Source organism: Rattus rattus, chromosome X (assembly GCF_011064425.1).
Source record: "Rattus rattus isolate New Zealand chromosome X, Rrattus_CSIRO_v1, whole genome shotgun sequence".
Taxonomy (NCBI): Eukaryota; Metazoa; Chordata; class Mammalia; order Rodentia; family Muridae; genus Rattus; species Rattus rattus.
In genome coordinates this window covers 19,320,740-19,335,456 of record NC_046172.1, presented here as the reverse complement: position 1 = coordinate 19,335,456, position 14,717 = coordinate 19,320,740, and the positions used below count along the sequence as shown (strand labels likewise).

Below are 14,717 nucleotides of genomic sequence, written 5' to 3'. Positions count from 1 at the left end.
CTTCGTGCTCACGCGGTGTCCTGAGTGCTGCTGGTGGGCTCGGGCGCTACGTTGCTCACGCGGTGTCCTGTGTGCTGGTGAGCTCGCGGGCGCCTGCGTTGCTCGCGGTGTCCTGTTGTGCACCGGGCAGGCTCGCCGGCACTTCTGCGTGCTCACGCGGTGTCTGGTGCTGCTGGTGGGCTCGCCGGCCTTCTGGGCTGCTCACGCCGTTGTCCGTATTGCTGGTGACTCGCGGGCCTTCTGCCGTGCTCACGCGGTGTCCTGGTGCTGCTGGTGGGCTCGCCGGCCCTTCACGTTGCTCACGCAGTATCTCCTGTTGTTGCCGTGGGCTCGCCAGCCTTCTACGTTACTCACGCGGTGTCCTGTTGTGCTGGTGGGCTCGCAGGCCTTCTGCGTTGCTCACGCGGTGTCCTGTTATTGCTGGTGGGCTCGCGGGCCCTTCTGCGTTGCTCACGCGGTGTCCTGGTGCTGCTGGTGGGCTCGCGGGCCCTTCTGCGTTGCTCACGCGGTGTCCTGTTATTGCTGGTGGGCTCGCCGGCCCTTCTGCGTTGCTCGCGCGGTGTCCTGGTGCTGCTGGTGGGCTCGCCGGCCCTTCTGCGTTGCTCACGCGGTGTCCTGTTGCTGCTGGTGGGCTCGCCGGCCCTTCTGCGTTGCTCACGCGGTGTCCTGGTGCTGCTGGTGGGCTCGCGGGCCCTTCTGCGTTGCTCACGCGGTGTCCTGTTATTGCTGGTGGGCTCGCGGGCCCTTCTGCGTTGCTCACGCGGTGTCCTGTTATTGCTGGTGGGCTCGCCGGTTTTGGCTCACGCGGGTGGGCTCGCGGCCCCTTCTGCGTTGCTCCCGCGGTGTCCTGTTGTTGCTGGTGGGCTCGCGGGCCCTTCTGCGTTGCTCACGGTGTCTGGTGCTGCTGGTGGGCTCTAACCGGCCCTTCTGCGACCTTCTGCGTGTCCTGTCTTATTGCTGAGTGAGCTCGCCGGCCCTTTCCTGCGTGCTCACAGGGGTGTCCTGTGTGCTGAGTGGGCTCGCGGGCCTTCTGCGTTGCTCACGGTGTCCTAGTGCTGCTGGTGGGCTCGCAGGCCCTTCTGCGTTGCTCACGCAGTGTCCTGTTATTGCTGGTGGGCTCGCGGGCCCTTCTGCGTTGCTCACGCGGTGTCCTGTTGCTGCTGGTGGGCTCGCCGGCCCTTCTGCGTTGCTCACGCGGTGTCCTGTTATTGCTGGTGGGCTCGCCGGCCCTTCTGCGTTGCTCACGCGGTGTCCTGTTATTGCTGGTGGGCTCGCGGGCCCTTCTGCGTTGCTCACGCGGTGTCCTGGTGCTGCTGGTGGGCTCGCCGGCCCTTCTGCGTTGCTCACGCGGTGTCCTGTTATTGCTGGTGGGCTCGCGGGCCCTTCTGCGTTGCTCACGCGGTGTCCTGGTGCTGCTGGTGGGCTCGCCGGCCCTTCTGCGTTGCTCACGCGGTGGCCTGTTATTATTATTATAGCAGGCTCGCGGGCCCTTCTGCGTTACTCACGCGCAGTGTCCTGGTACTGCTGGGTGGGCTCGCAGGCCCTTCTGCGTTGCTCACGCAGTGTCCTGTGTGCTGGTACAGGCTCCGCCGGCCCTTCTGCGATTGCTCGCGCAGTGTCCTGGTGCTGCTGGGTGAGCTCGCAGGCCCTTCTGCGTTGCTCACGCAGTGTCTGTGTGCTGAGTGGGCTCGCCGGCCTTCTCCGTTATCACGCGGTGTCCTGGTGCTGGTGGGCTCGCAGGCCCCTTCTGCACGTTACTCACGCAGTGTCCTGTTTGCTGGTGGGCTCGCCGGCCCTTCTGCGTTGCTCGCGCGGTGTCCTGGTGCTGCTGGTGGGCTCGCGGGCCCTTCTGCGTTGCTCACGCGGTGTCCTGTTATTGCTGGTGGGCTAGCGGGTCCTTCTGCGTTGCTCGCGCGGTGTCCTGGTGCTGCTGGTGGGCTCGCGGGCCCTTCTGCTTAGCTCTTGGGGATTTGGCTCCCCTGCCACCTTAAGATTAAGCTTAAGCGTTTTGCTCTTTTTTTCATTCTATATATTTATTAGTTTATCCTCCCCTTTAGGCTATATTAGCTTTATTGTTTTGTGGCTTCTTCATATGCTTAGTGTTGTTTTGGGGGGTTTGCCTAGTCTAGTTTGATTTTCTTGGATGGTTTGTTTTATGCCTTGATGTTGTTTTGGGGTTTGATTTGGTTTGATTTTGGTTTTGTTGGATGGTTTGTTTTATGCCTGGAGCCTGTCTTGCTCTGCACCAGTAATCCTTTTAAGTCTCTCCTGGCCTTCATACTGTTTAGTTACACTTCCATTATCTTGCTTTAGGCATTCTTCTGATATTCTTGAATTGTTTCTCATATGGTAAGGAGGGTACCCCATTTTCCCCTCAGATTCAGGGACCTTCGTCCAAATTTAGTCTAATGAGTTTCAAACTGAACCATATAGTGTGATTGCTGGTAGTTAGATTAAACCAATGGTCCTCAGGAATTAGAAACTGGTTTGCCAGCCAAAGGAGTTTGTTCTTTTTTCCTGGCAGTAGGGACAAGGCTATCATCTGTTGACAGATTCCTTTATCCAGCTGATGCTTTGGCCTCCAGCCATGTGTGTATTATGTTTCTATTCACATACTTGTTAAATGTTTTATTCTTGTTAAATGTCTCAAAGTGAGCTGGGATCCTGCCCCTCCTCCTCCCTCCTCTCCTCTAAATCCCAGGCTGGTTCAGGTCCTGGCTTTCCCTCTCCTCAGCTTCTCTTCTCCCTTATAACTAGCACAATTGCTCCACATCCTGCTTTCCTAGACCCATGTCCAGTCTGGTTTTTTTCTCACTGTTCTGGACACTTTCAGATGCCTCTGTGTGTTCTCTTTCCTATAAGAAAAACCTTCCCCACTAACCATTCCCTAGCTTACAGGGTCAAATTTACATATAAATACGGAGATCACAAAGTTTAGCCATAAGCACATTTTGGAAATAGATTATTTTACATACACATCATATAAATAAATGTGCACCTAATATACATTTATACATTTATTAATATACACTAGTAATGATTTTGTCTGATAATATTTATATATAATATATCAGTGATATTCATATATATATATATATATATCCCAAATGTACAGCTGTTTACCCACATTAGGCTTTAGAATAATTATTTGTATAACATACCATTAAAGACACATGTTACATATTTCTTTAAAACAGTATGCTACATATTTAATTTGGGCCTGTTTTTGAGAAATTCTGCACTTGTTTACCTTTAAATCGTATGTTGTTATTTGATTTGTAAACAATTATTAGTTCTCCACATTCCTGTGGTGAGTTCATATTTCTGTACTTTGTTTCTATTTTGCAGTACATTGACTGTAATTAAAATAATATTAGATGTTATGAGGATGTTTTTCTATAAATTTAAATAAAAGCAGCAGAAGTTTTAACAACAAATGGAATCTTTATTAGTGGAAATGTCTTTTAACCAAAATGACATGCATTAGCAGTATTACTTAATAGGTTCTCTGCATTATGGACTGAATTATTTCCCCCAATACGTCATTTTGATATCAACAGATATTATAGATACGGTTTTTTGTTTGTTTGTTTTGTTTTGTTTTTTTATGGCGCTAGGGTCTTCTTAGAAGTAATTAAAGGCAAATGTTTAATCCTATATAATTAGTTCTTATAAAGAAATTAACATATCAGAAAAAGACCATCTGAACTTAGAAGAACATTTAGAACTCGAAATGTCCTGAATAAACCTTTGATTTAGACTTGGGAAGTTCACAATTTGAGAAGATATGTAGTTGTTTGAGCCAGTAGTGTGTGCTGCTTTTGTTAAAGCAACCCCATATCCACAGAAAATACCTTTGCTGCTACCAAGGCCCATTGTCCTCTACTTCTATTTTTGTTTGTTGATTTCACTCTAAAACTCAGAGATGTCCTGACTTGGCAGATAAATCCTTTCCCATAAACTGGGAAAAGGCATCATTCATTGAAAATCTTATCACGAATTTTTCTTCAAAATGGTTTGGGCGTCATCACAGAAATTTGCACCTTATTTAGATATAGCTCTCCACCCAAATGCTGTGCTCATGTATTTTATAAGATCCGTTTTATGTGCTGATTTAAGAACTAAGCAGCTAATATGTTTTGGAGACAATGAACCATATACAAATTGTCTGGTATTAAACAAAACAGATATGGATTGATACGGGGCTATTAAGGTCATCAGTAATATAGCATCTCTGAGTAATTGTTTCTAAGGTAATTGAAATTCAACTATTTTTTCTTGCAAATTTGTTCTCATTCCCAGATCTCCACCAGTTGGCATTTCATATTTTCTTTAATTTCTTTGTAAATCACAATTTACTTACTTAAAACATTTAGTGCTCATTTCAAACTGTCATTCCTTTCTAGCAATGTGTCCTTTTAGAGTTCATATAATAATCTTCGAGGAATTAGATCAGCTTAATGTGACTATTCTTTCCCCGAATATTTCTTATATACATTTGGGTGTTCCTTTCGGTTTCCAAACATCCCCTCCCCCCCCATTTGTTCCTCCCCACCCTACGCCCTCCCCCAGTCTAGTTCTGGGGTTCATTCTTGGGACCAGGGCTTCCCCTTCACTGGTGCTCTTACTAGGATATTCCTTGCTACCTATGAGGTCAGAGTCCAGGGTCAGTCCATGTATAGGCTTTAGGTAGTGGCTTAGTCCCTGGAAGCTCTGGTTGCTTGGCACTGTTGTACATATGGGGTCTGAGCCCCTTCAAGCTCTTCAGTTCTTTCTCTGATTCCTTCAACAGGGGTCCCTATTCTCAGTTCAATGGTTTGCTGTATTCGCCTCTGTATTTGCTGTATTCTGCTGTGTCTCTCAGGGGCGATCTACATCAGCTCCTTCTGCACTTCTTTGCTTCATCCATCTTGTCTAATTGGGTGGCTGTATATGTATGGCCACATGTGGGGCGAGCTCTGAATGGATGTCCCTTCAGTCTCTGTTTTAATCTTTGCCTCTCTCTTCCCTGCCAAGGGTATTCTTGTTCCCCTTTTAAAGAAGGAGTGAAGCATTCACATTTTGATCATCCGTCTTGAGTTTCATTTGTTCTAGGCATCTAGGGTAATTCGGGCATTTGGGCTAATAGCCACTTATCAATGAAGTGCATACCATGTATGTCTTTCTATGATTAGGTTAGCTCACTCAGGATGATATTTTTCCAGTTCAACCATTTGCCCTACAAATTTCCTTAAACTTCGTTTTTTTTGATAGCTGAGTAATATTCCATTGTGTGAATATACCCATTTTTCTGTATCCATTCCTCTGTTGAAGGCATCTGGGTTCTTTCCAGCTTCTGGCTATTATAAATAAGTACGATGAACATAGTGGAGCACGTGTCTTTTTTATATGTTGGGGCATCTTTGGGTATATGCCCAAAGAGGGGATACTGGATCCTCAGGCAGTTCAATGGCCAATTTTCTGAGGATCCTCCAGACTGATTTCCAGAATGGTTGTACCAGTCTGCAATCCCACCAACAATGGAGGAGTGTTCCTCTTTCTCCACATCCTCACCAGCATCTGCTGTCACCTGAGTTTTTGATCTTAGCCATTCTCACTGGTATGGTGAAATCTCAGGGTTGTTTTGATTACATTTCCCTGATGACTAAGATATTTTGAACATTTCTTTAGTGTTTCTCAGTCATTCGGCATTCCTCAGCTGTGAATTCTTTGTTTAGCTCTGAACCCCATTTTTAATAGGGTTATTTGTCTCCCTGCGGTCTAACTTTTTGAGTTCTTTGTATATTTTGGATATAAGGCCTCTATCTGTTGTGGGATTGGTAAAGATCTTTTCCCAATCTGTTGGTTGCCGTTTGTCCTAACCACAGTGTCCTTTTGCCTTACAAACTTTGCAGTTTATGAGATCCCATTTGTCGATTCTTGATCTTAGAGCATAAGCCATTGGTGTTTTTTGTTCAAATTTTTTCCAATGCCCATGTGTTCCAGATGCTTCCCTAGTTTTCTTCTAATAATTTAAGTGTGTCTGGTTTGATGGGTCCTTGAGTCACTTGGACTTAAGCTTTGTACAGGGGTGATAAGCATGGATCGATCTGCATTCTTCTACATGTTGACCTCAGTTGACAGCACCATTTGCTGAAAATGCTTTATCTTTTTCCATTGGATGGTTTTGGCTCCTTTGTCAAAATCAAGTGACCATGGGTGTGGATTCATTTCTGGGTCTTCAATTCTATTCCATTGGTCTATCTGTGTCTGTCTCTGTACCAATACCATGCAGTTTTATCACTATTGCTCTGTAATACTGCTTGAGTTCAGGGATAGTGATTCCCCCTGAAGTCCTTTTATTGTTGAGGATAGTTTTAGCTATCCTGGGTTTTTTATTATTCCAGATGAATTTGCAAATTGTTTTGTCTAACTCTTTGAAGAAATGGATTGGTATTTTGATGGGATTGCATTGAATCTGTAGATCGCTTTTTGGTAAAATGGCCATTTTACTATATTAATCCTGCCAATCCACTTGAGCATGGGAATCTTTCCACCTTCTGGGTCTTCTTCATTTTTTTTTTCTTCAGTGTCTTGAAGTTCTTATTGTACAGATCTTTTACTTGCTTGGTTAAAGAATCACAAGAGGTATTTTATATTATTTGGGTCTATTATGAAGGGTGTGGTTTCCTAATTTCTTTCCTGGCTTGTTTCTCTTTTGTGTGAGGAGGCTACTGATTTATTTGAGTTAATTTATACCCAGCCACTTTGCTGAAGTTGTTTATCAGCTTTAGTAGTTCTCTGGTGGAACTTTTGGGATCCTTAAATATACTATCATATCATCTGCAAATAGTGATATTTTGACTTCTTCTTTTTCTGATCTGTATCCCTTGATCTCCTTTTTGTTGTCTGATTGCTCTGTATTAGAACTTCAAGAACTATATTGAATAAGTAGGGAGAGTGGGCAGCCTTGTCTAGTCCCCTGATTTGGTGGGATTGCTTCAAGTTTCTCTCCATTTAGTTTAATGTTAACTGGTTTGCTGTACTTAAGCTTTTACTATGTTTAGGTATGGGCCTTGTATTCTATTCTTTTCAGGACTTTTTTTATCATGAAGGGGGTGTTGAATTTTGTCAAATGCTTTCTCAGCATCTAATGAAATGATCATGTGGTTTTGTTCTTTCAGTTTGTTTTATATAATGGATCACGTTGATGGTTTCCATTATATTAAACCATCCCTGCATACCCTAGGATGAAGCCTACTTGATCATGGTGGATGATTGTTTTTTGATGTGCTCTTGGATTCGGTTTGCCAGAATTTTATTGAGTATTTTTGCATCGATATTCTTAAGGGAGATTGGTCTGAAGTTCTCTTTCTTTGTTGGGTCTTTGTGTGGTTTAGGTATAAGAGTAATTGTGGCTTCATAGAAGGAATTCGGTAGTGCTCCATCTGTTTCAATTTTGTGGAATAGTTTGGATAATATTGGTATGAGGTCTCTATGAAGGTCTGATGAAATTCTGCACTAAACCGTCTGGACCTGGGCTCTTTTGGTTGGGAGACCTTTAATGACTGCTTCTATTTCCTTAGGAGTTATGGGGTTGTTTAACTGGTTTATCTGTTCCTGATTTAACTTGGTACCTGGTATCTGTCTAGGAAATTGTCCATTTCCTGTAGTTTTCAAGTTTTTGTTGAATATGAGGCTTTTATAGTAAGATCTGATGATTTTTGAATTTCCTCTGAATCTGTGGTTATGTCTCCTTTTCATTTCTGATTTTTGTTAATTTGGACACCTCTCTGTGTCCTCTCGTTAATCTATTTAGGGGTTTATCTATCTTCTTGATTTTTCTCAAAGAACCAACTTTTGGTTCTGTTGATTCTTTCTATGGTTCTTTTTGTTTCTACTTGGTTGATTTCAGCTCTGAGTTTGATTATTTCCTGCCTTCTACTCTTCCTGGGTGTATTTGCTTCTTTTTGTTCTAGAGCTTTTAGGTGTGCTGTCAAGCTGCTGACATATGCTCTTTCCTGTTTCTTTTCTGCAGGCACTCAGGCGCTATGGTTTTCCTCTTAGCACAGCTTTCATTGTGTCCCATAAGTTTGGTATGTTGCCTTCATTTCATTAAATTCTAAAGTTTTTAATTTCTTTCTTTTATTTCTTCCTTGACCAGGTTATCATTGGCAGAGCATTGTTTCAATTTCACGTGCATGTGGGCATTCTTCCCCTTATTGTTATTGAAGACCAGCTTTAGGCGTGGTGGTCCGATACTTACGCATGGGATTATTTCTATCTTTCTGTATCTGTTTGAGGCCTGTTTTGACCAATTATATGGTCAATTTTGGAGAAAGTACCATGGGAGCTGAAGAAAGGGTATATCCTTTTGCTTTAGGGTAGAACGTTCTATAAATATCCGTTAAGTCCATTTGGCTCATGACTTCTCTTAGTCTGTCTACGTCTCTGTTTAATTTCTGTTTCCATGATCTGTCCATTGATGAGAGTGGGGTGTTGAAATCTCCTACTATTATTGTGTGAGGTGCAATGTGTGTTTTGAGCTTTAGTAAGGTTTCTTTTACGTATGTAGGTGCCCTTGTATTTGGGGCATAGATATTTAGGATTGGGAGTTCATCTTGGTGGATTTTTCCTTTGATGAATATAAAAAAGTGTCCTTCTTATCTTTTTGATTTTTTAGTTGGAAATTGATTTTATTTATGTAGAATATTTCTCCAGCTTGCTTCTTCCGACCATTTGCTTGAAAGTTGTTTCCCAAGCCTTTCACTCTGAGGTAGTGTCTGTCTTTGTCTCTGAGGTGTGTTTCCTGTGGCAGCAGAATGCAGGGTCCTCGTTCTGCGACATCAGTTTGTTAATCTGTCTTTTTATTGGGGGAGTTGGGCCATTGATGTTTGGAGATATTAGGAATTGATTTTTTTTGGTTCTTTTTTTTCGGAGCTGGGGACTAGGGCCTTGCGCTTTAAGGAATCCCCAAGTGATTGTTGCTTTCCTGTTATATTCATATTTGGATATGAAGTTATGTTTGTGTGCTTTTCTTCTCTTTGTTTTGTTATGAAGACGATTAGTTTCTTGCTTCTTCTAGGGTATAGCTTGCCTCCTTATGTTGGACTTTACCATTTATTATCCTTTGTAGTGCTGGATTTGTAGAAAGATATTGTGTAAATTTGGTTTTGTCATGGACTATCTTGGTTTCTCCATCTATGTTAATTGAGAGTTTTGCAGGATACAGTAACCTGGGCTGGCATTTGTGTTCTCTTAGGGCCTGTATGACATCAGTCCAGGATCTTCTGGCTTTCATAGTTTCTGGCGAAAAATCTGGTGTGATTCTGATAGGTCTGCCTTTATATGTTACTTGACCTTTTTCCCTTACTGCTTTTAATATTCTTTATTTTGTGCGTTTGGTGTTTTGACTATTATGTGACAGGGAGGTGTTTCTTTTCTGGTCCAATCTATTTGGAGTTCTGTAGGCTTCTTGTATGCCTATGGGTATCTCTTTTTTAGGTTAGGAAGTTTTCTTCTATAATTTTTGTTGAAGATATTTACTGGTCTTTTGGCTGGGTCTTCACTCTCTTCTATACCCTATTATCCTTAGATTTGATCTTCTCATTGAGTCCTGGATTTCCTGTATGTTTTGGACCAGTAGCTTTTTCCGCTTTACATTATCTTTGACAGTTGAGTCAATGATTTCTATGGAATCTTCTGCTCCTGAGATTCTCTCTTCCATCTCTTGTATTCTGTTGGTGAAGCTTGTATCTACAGCTCCTTGTCTCTTCTTTGGTTTCTATATCAGGGTTGTTTCCATGTGTTCTTTCTTGATTTGCTTCTATTTCCATTTTTAATTCCTTCAACTGTTTGATTGTGTTTTCCTGGAATTCTTTTCAGGGATTTTTGTCTCCTCTCTATGGGCTTCTCTTGTTTATTAATGTTTTCCTGTGTTTCTCTAGGGAGTTCTTCATCTTTCTTGAGTCCTCAGCATCATGATCAAATATGATTTTGAAACTAGATCTTGCTTTTCTGTGTGTTTGGATATTCCATGTTTGTTTTGATGGGAGGTGGGCTCGATGGTGCCATGTAGTCTTAGTTTCTGTTGCTTGGGTTCCTGAGCTTGCCTCTCGCCATCAATTATCTCTAGTGTTACTTTGTTCTGCTATTTCTGACGGTGGCTAGACTGTCCTATAAGCCTGTGTGTCAGGAGTGCTGTAGACCTGTTTTCCTCTTTTCTTTCAGTCAGTTATGGGGACAGAGTGTTTCTGCTTTCGGTGGTTTTTCCTCTCTACAGGTCTTCAGCTGTTCCTGTGGGCCTGTGTCTTGAGTTCACCAGGCAGGTCACTTGCAGCAGAAAAATTGGTCTTACCTGTGGTCCCGAGGCTCAAGTTCGCTCTTGGGGTGCTGCCCACGAGCTCTCTGAGGCGGCAGCAATCAGGAAGATCTGAGCCTCGGTTTCCGGGAGCTTCAGTGCACCAGGGTTCCAGATGGCGTTTGGTGTTTTCCTCTGGCGTCCGAGATGTGTGTGCAGAGTGCAGTCTCTTCTGGTTTCCCTGGTGTGTCTGCCTCTCTGAAGGTTTAGCTCTCCCTCCCACAGGATTTGGGTGCAGAGAACTCTCTTCTAATCTTCTTGCTTCCATTTTTCTGTTCCCTTTTTCAGATGTTCCCTGAACTTGGGGGGAGGGGTGTAAGCTGAGCACTCTACCATCACTTATGTTTGTCATTTTGTCCAGTTATGGGGTTTTGCTCATTTCAGTAAGAAGTTTCTTTGATGAAGTGGAACTAGCACACTAATTTATGAGTATCAACACATACATTTAGAAGACAGAATGACCATCAAAAGGTGATGTAAACATGACTGATAATCATAAGAAAAAATAAGAATCATGAGAAATTCAGACTGTCTTAGAGTTTCTATTGCTCTGAAGAGATACTCTGATCAAGTAAACTCTTGTAAAGGAAACCATTTAATTGAGACTGGCTTACATTGCAGAGGATTAGTCCATTATCATCATAGCAGCTTTCAGGTTGACATGGTATTGGAGGAGCTGAGACATCTACATTTTTTTTTTTATTATTATTAACTTGAGTATTTCTTATATACATTTGAGTGTTATTCCTTTCCGGTTTCGGGCAACATCCCCCTCCCCTCCCTTCTTTATGGATGTTCCCCTCCCATCCTCCCCATTGCTGCCTCCCCCCAACAATCTAGTTCACTGGGGGTTCAGTCTTAGCAGGACCCAGGGCTTCCCCTTCCACTGGTGGTCTTACTAGGATATTCATTGCTACCTATGAGGTCAGAGTCCAGGGTCAGTCCATGTATAGTCTTTAGGTAGTGGCTTAGTCCCTGGAAGCCCTGGTTGCTTGGCATTGTTGTACATATGGGGTCTCAGGCCCCTTCAAGCTCTTCAGTTCTTTCTCTGATTCCTTCAAGCAGGGTCCTATTCTCAGTTCAGTGGTTTGCTGCTGGCATTCGCCTCTGTATTTGCTGTATTCTGGCTGTGTCTCTCAGGAGCGATCTACATCTGGCTCCTGTCGGCCTGCACTTCTTTGCTTCATCCATCTTGTCTAATTGGGTGGCTGTATGAGACATCTACATCTTGATCTGCAGGTGGCAAATGGAAACTGTATCACACTGTGTGTAGCTTAAGCATATGAGACTTCAAAGACTGCCTCCATGGTGACACACTTCCTCCAACAAGGCCATACCTCCTAATAGTGCCCTATGGGCCTAGCATTCAAACACATGAGTCTGTGGGGGATAAACCTTTATTCAAAGCACCACGCAGACTAAAAGAGTAACTTAAAGAGTTACTGAAATTTATTTGGAAAAATAATCAAAATAAAAAAGCTTTGAATTAGAACAACCCAAAATGAAGAAAGAGCCAAATAAAAGGGATGATGATGAAGTAGGGCTTGTGGTATGGCTCAGCAGGTAATGGCTATTGATGCCAATTCTGAAAATCCGATTTCATTTCTTGGACCCACATGATGGAGGGAGAGAACTGATTTGTAGGCTGTCCTCTGACGTCACACATGCACTATAGCATGCTTGCCTTCCAATCCACACAAAATAAATATATATTAAAAATGAAAAATTGATGTTACAAATGATCCCAGATATGTTTAAAGAATATGGATTGTTTGGGAGTGGGGAAGAAACAACTATTGGCAAATAAATATGAAAAACTGGATAAATTTATGAATACCTACAACTTACAAAACTGAAAAGATATAAAATCCTAAATAGAAAACATCAGCAAACAATGAAAAACCAAGGGCTGGCTGCATCACAACTGCAATTTACCAAGTCAAGAAAATTTAACAATAACACTTTGCAAAATATTCAATTAGCATTGAGCAGGAGATAAGCCTTCAAATGCATTCAACATGGCCAGCTTTCTTTAGTTATCAAAATTTTGTTAGGATGTGACTATAAAAACAAAACTTTGAACAAATACACTGTGATGAGCAGAAGTACAAAGTCCCTTAACAATGTATTTGGAAGTAAATTTCAACAACACATCAAAAATAACATCAACCGTGGACCAGTCAGTTTCATGTCAAAGAGGTTCAGGTGGTTCAAATTGAAATCAGTAAGCATGTATTCCTCACATGCATAGTGTCAAGGATAAGGATCAGATAATCATGTCAATAGAGACAGAAAATGTTTCTATAAAATTTCTTATCTTTAAATGATTAAATTTCTAGAGTACTTTATTATAAAAATCATACTGCATCATATTAAAGGACATAAATGATGATCTTACAGCCAATATCATGGTAAAGTAGGAGAAACTGAAAACATTTCCTCTAAACTAAGGAACAAGGTAAGGGTGACTACTTTTGATGTGTTTATTCAGTATACTACTAGCAGTATGGTGGTGGAGCATGTCTTTGATCCTAGCACTTGGAAGGCAGAGGCAGAAGTCAGATCTCTGAGACTGAGGTCTGTCTGTTCTACAGAATTAGTTCCAGGACAGACAGGGCTACACAGAGAAACCCTGTCTTGAAAAACAAAAACCAAAACAAACCAAAACAAAAACCAAAAATAAAGCCATCACCAACAACAATAAAACCTATGACCACTACCACTACCACTACCACTATCACCAATGGCAACAACAACAGCAACAACAAAGTTAATAAATCAATATAGTGCTAGATGTTTAAGTCAGAACAATTAGGAAAGAGAAAGGAATAAAAGGCACACTAATTAGAAAAGTCAAAATCAAGTTACCCCTTTTTGAAGATGACATGAATCTCTATCTAGGGCAATATAAAGATTCTTCTGAAAGATATTTAGAGTATTAAAGCTGTGAATGTATCAAGTAGACTACCAAGACAAAAATGAACACATAAAATTATTACATTTTCTAAACATCAATAATGATGTTTAAAAAGTTTTAACTATCATAGCCACAAAAATATCAAGGTACAAACTCAAGATTATAGAAAATTTGTATAGTGAAAACTATAAAATATGAAAAGATCTCTGATATTCATGATTGTAAGAATTAAGAGTTGAATTATCAACACTGTCCAAAGTGATCTATAGATTTAATCTAAATCATAAAGAAATATAAAATATTCTGAATAGCCAAATTTATATTGAGGTACAAAAACAAAACTGGAAGAATTAAAAAATCTATTATACATATACATATACATATACATACACACACACACACACACACACACACACACACACACACACACACTACTTATACCAGAGTATAGTGAGGAGAGGGATCAAGATATAATCAGATATAATTAATCAGAGTTTAATTTAGGTTACAGGGAAAATGCCTCTCCCAGAAACCATATTTTGACAAATAAAAGTCAGTGCCAGATTTGGGATACTCCTCTGGATATGTTGAGGAGGGTTGCCCCCAGAGACCTTTAAGCAATACAGTCTATCTCCATTACTCTTTTTTTTTTTTTTTTTTTTTTGCGGAGCTGGGAATCGAACCCAGGGCCTTGCGCTTCCTAGGCAAGCGCTCTACCACTGAGCTAAATCCCCAACCCATATCTCCATTACTCTTGATTGTCCTACCAAAACATGATAGTGAGACCATACTTCAGAAAATGTCACACACTTTTTTTTAATGTGCCTTTTTCTTTTAATTTCTTTTCTGCTTCAACATTCCCCTTTCCCTCTGCACCCAATTACCCAGAAAGGCCAGGACTGGGCACTTAAACAAGAGACCTCAAAAAGCCAAGGCAAGCCAGCCCAAGATCAGCAGGCTCCCTCCAACAGGCCCCAGAGTCTGGATGCTAGTGTCTCCATTCAGAGCCTGGTAGTAAAAGCTAGTGCAGAATAAGGTAGCTCCAGAAGCTGGCAGCAACACTGCCCAGACAGGTTTTCTGCAATAGGGTACCCTAACAGGGCCAGGCTGTGCAAAAAGTGGTGTTTGTTGGCCTTGAGCTCCTTCCCGTAGGCATCCGGAAACTGTGGGCTGTGTGCCCCGTAGGTGGCCAAACTCAAGGCCCCAGCTCCAGACAAGGCACCTAGGCGGCGGAAAGCAGCGCCTACCAGGGCCATAGCTGTGGGTGGTCGCGTCACACACTTTTGACACAGGATATTATAAAATCAAGTTGATACTGACTATTAAGTGTCTTCTCTGCTGACTAGCACTCAAAGTACCCAAAGGAGTTATGCAGTATGCTGTGTATGTGTGGCAGGGTGATAACCAACAGTCTTATTCAATGGTCAATTCTGTCAACTACTGTAATGACTGGCATGGCAA

At 42.2% G+C, this 14,717-nt stretch overlaps 1 pseudogene; it reads right to left on the bottom strand.

Moving 5' to 3' along the window:
- Positions 1-14,084: 14,084 nt before the first annotated feature.
- Positions 14,085-14,512, bottom strand: LOC116889365 (annotated as a pseudogene).
- Positions 14,513-14,717: the final 205 nt, after the last annotated feature.